Source organism: Zingiber officinale, chromosome 9A (genome assembly GCF_018446385.1).
Source record: "Zingiber officinale cultivar Zhangliang chromosome 9A, Zo_v1.1, whole genome shotgun sequence".
NCBI classification, from domain to species: domain Eukaryota; kingdom Viridiplantae; phylum Streptophyta; class Magnoliopsida; order Zingiberales; family Zingiberaceae; genus Zingiber; species Zingiber officinale.
In genome coordinates, this window is record NC_056002.1 from 55,799,790 (window position 1) to 55,811,135 (window position 11,346).

Here is an 11,346-nt window from a genome sequence, read left to right on the forward strand (position 1 = left end):
CTTTTTCTCTCGCGAGCAGTCGACCTAATGCCAACGGGAAGCGATTTTTCTCCGGTGATCTCGTCCTCGCCGCATCGCTTGAGGAAGCGGTGTCGGATCTCGACGGCTCCGACCATCTCCGATAGAGTGATCGCCACTTCGATGGGTTCTTGCTCAAGATCGGCGGAGGCATTGCGACTAAGGCTTCACGGGATGTTTGCTTCACGCCGATCGCCGGACATCCGTGAGCAGCCAATGCTAGGGCGAGCGTCATCTGAGGCAACCTCCATCCGATTGCTGACATTGGATGTCGCTTACCTATTAGTGGTCGTAGACATTGTGTACTCACAGGGAGCAGAGCCGAGCACCTACTCGCACCATTTTGGTTGAACCCTAGTTGTTGATCCGGCGCCGTCGATCACTGACACTGCCTTGTCGTAGCTTATGGTTGTCATGCTTCCGTCCACAGGAAGGTAGGTTATGTCATTGATTCTTGTCTTCTGTTCATCCAGCCGATCTTTGCTTTGAGCAGTGCTTGTATTTTCGATCCTTTCCTTGTAGAGGGATTCCATTCCTGATCCTTGGGGTTGTACTAGTCTTCTTGCTTGGATCCGACATGAAGCATCTGCTTTGAATCTCCCAGACAACATAGCTCGACTACACATCACTGTTCTTGCTGGAAAATAGGGATCGAATTGGAGGTAAGCTGTGATGAGAATTAAATTGATACACTATTGGTTCTTTCTTGCATTAGAGTTGTTGGTTAAAAGGTTGGTTGGATTGTTTGGTTAGTAGGTGATGGGAGTGGGAGGGGGCAGCAATAGCTCTAGAGATGGCGGGGAAACACTATCAACTATATTCGATTTTAGGTGAGTTTTTGAAGATTGATTTAATTCCCACATTGGTTTGGATTAGTAGATGGATTGTAGATTGTGTTTGGAATGATTGAAGGATTTTTAAGGAGGTTTGAGTAGTGTTTGATAAGTGAGTTTTGTAGTTGACTTATAATGGTTATTGGGTGAACGATTTATGTAAATGGATACATGATGGTTATTGGTATGTGTTGGATGGATTGAGGTTTGTATTGGATTGGAATTTGTGGATATGGTGATTAGTTAATATAGATTGTTATGTGATCATTCTTAGGATCATTGGATTGATTGTTGGTTGGATTATTAGATGGGGTGGTTTGGTTGGTTGTTGATGAGGATGTTGGGTTGTTGTGGACTTATGATAGGGATTTGATTTTATGATAGGTTATTGTGGGTTGATATCATTATGTGAGTTGGATTTAAGATGTATGGATTAGTGAGTTTTGGATGAATTAATAGATTATGGATTAAGAAATTAAGTAATCTATTTCGATTAGGGTTTTCCCTAATTAGATTGAAGAGCTTATTTAGCTATTTGCTACCTATGTAATTAGCTAAATATATATCATGTGATCGCAGGACTTGGTTTCGAGGCGAGCGTCTCGACGTGGGATTTATCTTATCACGATCGATAGATTAAAGGCGGGTATTTCTTCCTTGGCCTCTACTTAGTTTTTCTTGATCTTAGTGCATGGCTATTATGTGATGGTTTAGGCTGTTTTATCTTATATCATGATCGGTTGCTGTTTTTCCTGCATGATACTTATGCTTGACCCTTGTGATGATCTATTTAATTCATATACAGTCTCCACTCTTGATATCTACTCTGTTGTGATTACACGTGTAGAGTATGCCTTGTAGGGATTGTAGGGTTGTTGGTAGTATTACCATGTTGATTGGGGGTATGATGTGGACTGTACATAGATGGGTATGTGTTATAGGAGTTATCCTGTTGACCGTACATTTACATGTGGTGTGTACATACGTATTTGTCATGTACTTTTGGAGGAGTTGTGTTGATTGTATGTTTAGAGTATATACACATGTCTGTTGTATTGTTATTAGAGGATACATGTTGATTGTACTTATCTTTTGTGTACATGTGTCTGGTGGGATTATTGGAGATTTTTGGTTGATTGTACATGTGTAGTGTGTACATATGTTTGGTGGGATACGTGAAGGTATCATGACGATTATACTCTTGTTGGAGGTATTTATGAGGTTTGAGGTTGTTGCATGGATGATGATTATATATATATATATATATATATATATATATCATGTTCATCATTCATTGCATCTGATGACCATTGTCTCCCTTGTGGTGAGAGAGTCATCAGTTGGTTTGGTTTAGCGCCGCACACTCGGCCACTCATGGGTAGTGGTAGTTAGAGTAGTTGCCGCTCGTCCTGTCGTGCCACCCGGTCACGAGGTTTAGTGAGATCCGGCGTTGTGAGCAGTCAGGGACCCTGATGCTATGTAGTTGATAGCTACTAGCGGACTGTCCGCCTCGACCACTATATAGTGGGCTGGAGGGTAGTACAGTCGTCACAGACCCAAGCCTCTCGGCTGTTCGGAGAGGTGGCGGGGGTGACCATGGAGCATGCATGCACTTCTGCATATGATGCACGGTGCATCTAGGGGTTATATTTGCATACATGTCTAGTAGATACTAGTCGCATGTGATTGTCGTTGTTGCACTTGATTGAGATATGATTGTTGCATTTGGTTGCCATGCTGCATACATGTCATTTATTTTACATGTATATGCAGTCGTATCTATATTGCACAGGTGTCACGGGTATATCTGTTGCAGATCCGAGGAGTTTATTGATCATTGTACCATGTGTCGATTCCAGATTGGATATGTATCTGTCATTATGTTAGTTGTGGTTTGTACAGTTTATATGTCAGGTTATTATGTCAGATATGTTTAGGTGCATTGATTATGATAGTATGATCATGTTCTTTATTCCCTACTGAGACTGTATACTTGTGATCTCCATGTTTGTTTATGGACCATGCACTATCTTGTCTATTACCCGCTGAGTTACCTATACTCACCACCGCATGTATACATTTATGTTTTCAGGTAGATGGTTGGAGTGTCGCTCGGAGTATCCTGTCTGCCGGGTCCTACGTCACATCCGAAGACTGTGTTCGTTTTCTATTGTATATTCTTTTCTTATTTGTGGCATTGTATTTGTGTTTAGCCATGTGACTATCTTATTCTTTTGGTGTTGTATTTGTGTTTAAGCCGTGCCGGCATGCATTGTATCTATTTGTCTTGTGTGGGATTTCCGTTTTCGTTTTTCCGCTGTGTTGGTTTTTGGTACAGCCGTGTGGGCTGTTTTATATATAACTGCGTGGTTGTGATTGTTTCATTCCAGCCGTGTGGGCTGTTATTATAACTGCGTGGTTGTATATATAAATATTCCAGCTGCATGTGGCTGATGTATTTTGCTTGTAGTGATGTTTCATATTGTCACTGGTACAGGGGAGACTCTGCCGGATTTTTGTCTGGCAGGGACTCCTTTGGGGCGATGACAATTTAGTGGTATCAGAGCAGGTTTACGATACTTGCTATGCGTTTTGGATTTTCGAGATTTATCTGATACCAATTTAGTGGTATCAGAGCGGGTACGATGCCTGTTTTGTTTTTGTTTTGGATTTTCGAGATTTATCTGATACCAATTTTTGGTATCAGAGCAGGTACGATGCCTGTTATTCGTGTTTTGGATTTCGTGACTCGATTTTCTTGATGTGACTTTTCGGGCTTTGAGACCAGGCAGCAGCAGGACATCTCTCGGGCTATAGGAGGTGTGTTTGCATATTGTTATCTTGCATTTATGTTGGTGTATGTATTGTTGCTCATGATAGTTAGTTACGACATGTGTTAGTATTCTCTGGTTAGTACATGCCTATTTGTTTGTAGCATGCATTACATGTGTTGGGTCAATCACTGATCACGGTTGACCTAATGGAGATCAAGGATTACCGTCTCAAGGGATTTGTTATATCATACTATCATTTGTGTTAGTTACTGCTACTACTAGTTGGTTGAGATTTAGAGTCACATATCAGTGTCTATTATTATTAGCTGGGTAGTGGATGATATCTGTATACATATGTTGACTCAGTTTGTATTACTCTGGTTGGTTAGATCGATTTAGGATTGATTTACCTGATCGACTTGTGCTGTGGTGGTTTGACTTACCTTAGTTGGTTTTGTATGCCTGTTAGTTCGATCAGTAGAGTACTTATTTGGATTCTTTCAGTTCTGTCTGTAGAGGATTGATTTATCCAGGTTGACTTTGGTGGTTGGGTATCGATTTACCTTAGTTAGTTTCATCAGTGGATGATTGATTTACTCTTGTTGGATCAGATAGTGTTGATCGATTTATTTTGTTGGTCCGACCAATAGGGGACTGACTTACTCTATTTCTAGAGATTCTGATCTTTGGGGTTACTTGTGCTTGGTTAGATATTTGGGAGATACATTTGAGTACATGACTTGTACCACCGTGGAAAGATTGAGTTGGCCGTATACCATTGTCGGCTTGGTCAGCCCGTAGAGGATTGTCGTATCCTATTTCATGGGGACTTTGACCATGGACTGTATGTACCTGATAGGATGACTTAGAAGGTACATTCGGATAGGATACCTCCACTGATGTGGGAAAAGTGTAAGGCTACATGCTTAACACTTATGAGATACAATCGTTACTAGTTTGTATGAGATGGAGAGTACATTTGGATATACGATTTGTACTGATGTAAGAGAGTTGAAGTTAGCTGCTTAACCTTTACGTGACCCGGTACCATGTGAAGGAAGAAGCAGAGAATGTTTTTGGAGATCCGGTCATCACTTAGTGATTTATTTGAGGTGTTTTGGAGAGAGAGTAGTTCTCTACCTCTTTCGGCGATGACTAGTAGACTCGCCTATCGTTGTTCCATGGGAGATCCTGACTCATGGAACTATTGGATATGATTAGATATCCATGATGTACTTAGGGATATATACCCCGCAATGGTGCGGAGGAAGTGGTGTTAGTTGAGTAATGCCTAGGAGGTTCGACCGTAATTAGGTATAATTTCAGATGATGATCTTTGAGGTGTAGAGCGTTGATTGATAGATATTCTGATCAGTTATTTAGTTGTAGCGTTCCTCTATCTTTGTGTTCGTTGCTCGATACTAGAAGTTGCTGAACCTAAGGGTGGAGCAATCACAGTATGATGGGGTACAAGACAATGGTTAGACGACTCAGCTAACATTGTCTCTATCAGGTGGCTTAAGACCTTGATCACGTGATCATTTTACCAGATATTGTAGTCTATATCGCAGATTAGAGGGTTTGACCTTTTATCGATATTTGTCGAGGGACATATAGGGGATGATTATGAGAGTTGCGTAGATACTTTCTTGATGGGTAGATTCTTAGTCAGGAGATTGTGTGACCCTTTGACTTTGGATTGATATCCTTTTTCTGTGGATATTTGGTTATCGGAAAGGATGAGATGATGAGATTTGTAGACCTTTTTGGATACGTTTAGTTTGTTGGTAGTAGGGGTTGAAGGTTAGGTATTTTCCTTTGACTCCATCTTTATTTAGGAGACTATCTGGTACGATGGAGTGATATTGAGGATGATTTGTGATTGGTGGACATGGTGAGATCAGGTGTGATGATAGGTTATCTTTCGATGATCTATTGGTGGATATTTGGTTTGATGGTCTATTGTTTAGTATTTGATGTTGATAGATGTGAGGAGTAGCACTTGTGGGATATATATGGATTTGTTGATTTGTAGTGCGTGATCAGATCACAGGTTTGTCGAGGATCTTACGGTTGGATCTGCTTGTTGTACGGATATTATGAGGATATGGTTTTATCATTTAGGCATACAGTGCTCTAGATGTTTTGATGGACTCGATGTATTTGGTATATCTAGGATGTTTGGATCAGTTTTCATTGTCTTCATTGACGATGTTGTAATCTATTCCCGATCCGAGGTGGATCACGTACACTAGCTTCGCATAGTTTTAGAGATGTTTCGATGGGAACATATATATGTGAAGTTAGTAGTACGTATTGTGATTGTCTTTTACGAGTTTTTGGGACACGTTGTGTTTAGTAGAGGATATCGGTGGATCTATGGGAATTAGAAGTGGTTATCAGTTGGGAGTAGTCGTAGTCTATATTGGAGACTCGCAGCTTCCTTGGTCTAGCTGGATATTACTGGAGATTTGATTGAGGGTTTTCTCCAGCATTTACGCAGTTGACCGGAGTGTCTAGGAAGAGTATGGAATTTTCCTGGATAGATGTTTGTGAGATCAGTTTAGATAACTGCACTGTCTTAGTTGTACTTTCTAGTGTAGACGGATTAATACTCTACACAGATGTATCGTATCTGGGAGTCGGTGCAGTTCCGATGTAGCATGAGCGGAGTAGTCTCATGATAGTAGTGAGAATTCTCATGTAATGAAAATGAGATTCTTTATTTTCGTGGGAGATCATGTGTGTTCCCGAGTCACTTCTTATCCGGGAGGAGTTACTGCAGGAAACACCTTGACCTGGATTTGCGATATATTCGGGTGACATCTGATATGTGGAGACATTAGAGCACTCTTGTTGGGGGAACGATATGAAGAAAGACATCGCGGATTTTGTAGCTTGATGTCTATTATGTCAGCAAGTGGAGGCTAAGCATCAGGGATTAGTAGGATTGCCTCCGTTGATTTGGATATTAGAACGGTGCTGGGAGCATGTTTTGATGGACTGTGTTGTGGGATTGCCTAGGACATGGAGAGGATATGATGCGTTGGGTATCATTGATTGGTTGACGACTGACATATTTGAGCGTTGTATCAGATGGAGATCCGCAATTTCACATCATGGTTTTTGACTAGGGTTGCAGCAGACTTTGGGTTAGGTGCATCGCTTTAGTATAGATTTTACCCTCAGACTGATGGATAGTTTGACCGCCCTATACAAATGTTGGAGGATCTGAGGATAGTGGATTATGGATTTTAGGGGTAGTTGGATCATCACGGTTGGTGATTTGTTGATGATACTTAGATGGAGTGGTATATGAGTATATTGCCTGGTGATTACCCTTAGATGAGGATCCCTGAGTTGACCAGTAAATTTGGGGACCAAATTTTTATTAGTGGGAGAGAATGTAAGATACAAGAAAATTTAATAATAAATATTAATGGACGAAAAATCTTATTGGATTTTTCGGAAATTTTTAGAAATTTTTCGGGATTTAAACGGAGTCTGTATGACTCGTTTTGAGGTGATGAATCGGTGGGGTTAAGCGGAGCCTGTTTGGAATACCCATTTAAGTTGGGAGTTAATTAAGAAGTTAACTTAAGATTTAATTAAGTTAACCTAGGTATTTAATTAAAAACTTAAGCCCTAAATTTTTATTTCCTCTCCCGATTCCCATTTCTCGCGCGATCTCCACCTTCCTCGATTCATCTCCACTGCCGACGCCGGGCTCACGATCGCCGGCGCCATTTGGGCCACCGCCGGCCGAGCCTCCCTCTTCCCTCTCCCTCCCGAGGCATGGAGTCTTTCTTCCTCTCTCTCTCTGTAACTTTTCCGATTTCCCCTTTTTCTCTCGCGAGCAGTCGACCTAATGCCAACGGGAAGCGATTTTTCTCCGGTGATCTCGTCCTCGCCGCATCGCTTGAGGAAGCGGTGTCGGATCTCGACGGCTCCGACCATCTCCGATAGAGTGATCGCCACTTCGATGGGTTCTTGCTCAAGATCGGCGGAGGCATTGCGACTAAGGCTTCACGGGATGTTTGCTTCACGCCGATCGCCGGACATCCGTGAGCAGCCAATGCTAGGGCGAGCGTCATCTGAGGCAACCTCCATCCGATTGCTGACATTGGATGTCGCTTACCTATTAGTGGTCGTAGACATTGTGTACTCACAGGGAGCAGAGCCGAGCACCTACTCGCACCATTTTGGTTGAACCCTAGTTGTTGATCCGGCGCCGTCGATCACTGACACTGCCTTGTCGTAGCTTATGGTTGTCATGCTTCCGTCCACAGGAAGGTAGGTTATGTCATTGATTCTTGTCTTCTGTTCATCCAGCCGATCTTTGCTTTGAGCAGTGCTTGTATTTTCGATCCTTTCCTTGTAGAGGGATTCCATTCCTGATCCTTGGGGTTGTACTAGTCTTCTTGCTTGGATCCGACATGAAGCATCTGCTTTGAATCTCCCAGACAACATAGCTCGACTACACATCACTGTTCTTGCTGGAAAATAGGGATCGAATTGGAGGTAAGCTGTGATGAGAATTAAATTGATACACTATTGGTTCTTTCTTGCATTAGAGTTGTTGGTTAAAAGGTTGGTTGGATTGTTTGGTTAGTAGGTGATGGGAGTGGGAGGGGGCAGCAATAGCTCTAGAGATGGCGGGGAAACACTATCAACTATATTCGATTTTAGGTGAGTTTTTGAAGATTGATTTAATTCCCACATTGGTTTGGATTAGTAGATGGATTGTAGATTGTGTTTGGAATGATTGAAGGATTTTTAAGGAGGTTTGAGTAGTGTTTGATAAGTGAGTTTTGTAGTTGACTTATAATGGTTATTGGGTGAACGATTTATGTAAATGGATACATGATGGTTATTGGTATGTGTTGGATGGATTGAGGTTTGTATTGGATTGGAATTTGTGGATATGGTGATTAGTTAATATAGATTGTTATGTGATCATTCTTAGGATCATTGGATTGATTGTTGGTTGGATTATTAGATGGGGTGGTTTGGTTGGTTGTTGATGAGGATGTTGGGTTGTTGTGGACTTATGATAGGGATTTGATTTTATGATAGGTTATTGTGGGTTGATATCATTATGTGAGTTGGATTTAAGATGTATGGATTAGTGAGTTTTGGATGAATTAATAGATTATGGATTAAGAAATTAAGTAATCTATTTCGATTAGGGTTTTCCCTAATTAGATTGAAGAGCTTATTTAGCTATTTGCTACCTATGTAATTAGCTAAATATATATCATGTGATCGCAGGACTTGGTTTCGAGGCGAGCGTCTCGACGTGGGATTTATCTTATCACGATCGATAGATTAAAGGCGGGTATTTCTTCCTTGGCCTCTACTTAGTTTTTCTTGATCTTAGTGCATGGCTATTATGTGATGGTTTAGGCTGTTTTATCTTATATCATGATCGGTTGCTGTTTTTCCTGCATGATACTTATGCTTGACCCTTGTGATGATCTATTTAATTCATATACAGTCTCCACTCTTGATATCTACTCTGTTGTGATTACACGTGTAGAGTATGCCTTGTAGGGATTGTAGGGTTGTTGGTAGTATTACCATGCTGATTGGGGGTATGATGTGGACTGTACATAGATGGGTATGTGTTATAGGAGTTATCCTGTTGACCGTACATTTACATGTGGTGTGTACATACGTATTTGTCATGTACTTTTGGAGGAGTTGTGTTGATTGTATGTTTAGAGTATATACACATGTCTGTTGTATTGTTATTGAAGGATACATGTTGATTGTACTTATCTTTTGTGTACATGTGTCTGGTGGGATTACTGGAGATTTTTGGTTGATTGTACATGTGTAGTGTGTACATATGTTTGGTGGGATACGTGGAGGTATCATGACGATTATACTCTTGTTGGAGGTATTTATGAGGTTTGAGGTTGTTGCATGGATGATGATTATATATATATATATATCATGTTCATCATTCATTGCATCTGATGACCATTGTCTCCCTTGTGGTGAGAGAGTCATCAGTTGGTTTGGTTTAGCGCCGCACACTCGGCCACTCATGGGTAGTGGTAGTTAGAGTAGTTGCCGCTCGTCCTGTCGTGCCACCCGGTCACGAGGTTTAGTGAGATCCGGCGTTGTGAGCAGTCAGGGACCCTGATGCTATGTAGTTGATAGCTACTAGCGGACTGTCCGCCTCGACCACTATATAGTGGGCTGGAGGGTAGTACAGTCGTCACAGACCCAAGCCTCTCGGCCATACAGGGGTCGTGGTGTTCGGAGAGGTGGCGGGGGTGACCATGGAGCATGCATGCACTTCTGCATATGATGCACGGTGCATCTGGGGGTTATATTTGCATACATGCCTAGTAGATACTAGTCGCATGTGATTGTCGTTGTTGCACTTGATTGAGATATGATTGTTGCATTTGGTTGCCATGTTGCATACATGTCATTTATTTTACATGTATATGCAGTCGTATCTATATTGCACAGGTGTCACGGGTATATCTGTTGCAGATCCGGGGAGTTTATTGATCATTGTACCATGTGTCGATTCCAGATTGGGTATGTATCTGTCATTATGTTAGTTGTGGTTTATACAGTTTATATGTCAGGTTATTATGTCAGATATGTTTAGGTGCATTGATTATGATAGTATGATCATGTTCTTTATTCCCTACTGAGACTGTATACTTGTGATCTCCATGTTTTATTTGTAGACCGTGCACTGTCTTTTCTATTACCCGCTGAGTTACCTATACTCACCACCGCATGTATACATTTATGTTTTCAGGTAGATGGTTGGAGTGTCGCTCGGAGTATCCTGTCTGCCGGGTCCTACGTCACATCCGAAGACTGTGTTCGTTTTCTATTGTATATTCTTTTCTTATTTGTGGCATTGTATTTGTGTTTAGCCATGTGGCTATCTTATTCTTTTGGTGTTGTATTTGTGTTTAAGCCGTGCCGGCATGCATTGTATCTATTTGTCTTGTGTGGGCTTTCCGTTTTCGTTTTTCCGCTGTGTTGGTTTTTGGTACAGCCGTGTGGGCTGTTTTATTATAACTGCGTGGTTGTGTATATAAATATTCCAGCCGCATGTGGCTGATGTATTTTGCTTGTAGTGATGTTTCATATTGTCACTGGTACAGGGGAGACTCTACCGGATTTTTGTCTGGCAGGGACTCCTTTGGGGCGTGACAATACTACTGGCAAATATATATTTGATTTATATTTTTTTAATAAATATAAATATAAATTTGATCGATAATTAATTGAGCTACGGTCAAAATAGATTAGGCTGTTAAATTTGAAAAAAAATATTGAAATACTTGTATCAATTTATAAGGCATTTCTATAAAATAATAATCCATAAATTAAAAAAATATATATATTTAAGTACATAAAAAATAAATAAGATTTATATCAAGTAATATAAACTTAAAATGTTTAAATGAAACATTGTGCAAATAAATAATCACCCAACAATAGCATCATCATATGTAAAGGAATCGTTCCCTTAGATGAATCTAATGGCTAGCACATGAAATGTTATCACAATGAAGTATAAGGTTTAAATTTTAATAAAATCAAGATAAATGTTTTTTTTATGTGCTAGTCACTATTTTAAAAACTACTAGCCGCTATATTAATTTTGGGACGGATTGACGAAGATGCTAAGAGCGAACATATTCGCTTACCACAATGATTAAAGGAATCAAATTATCAAA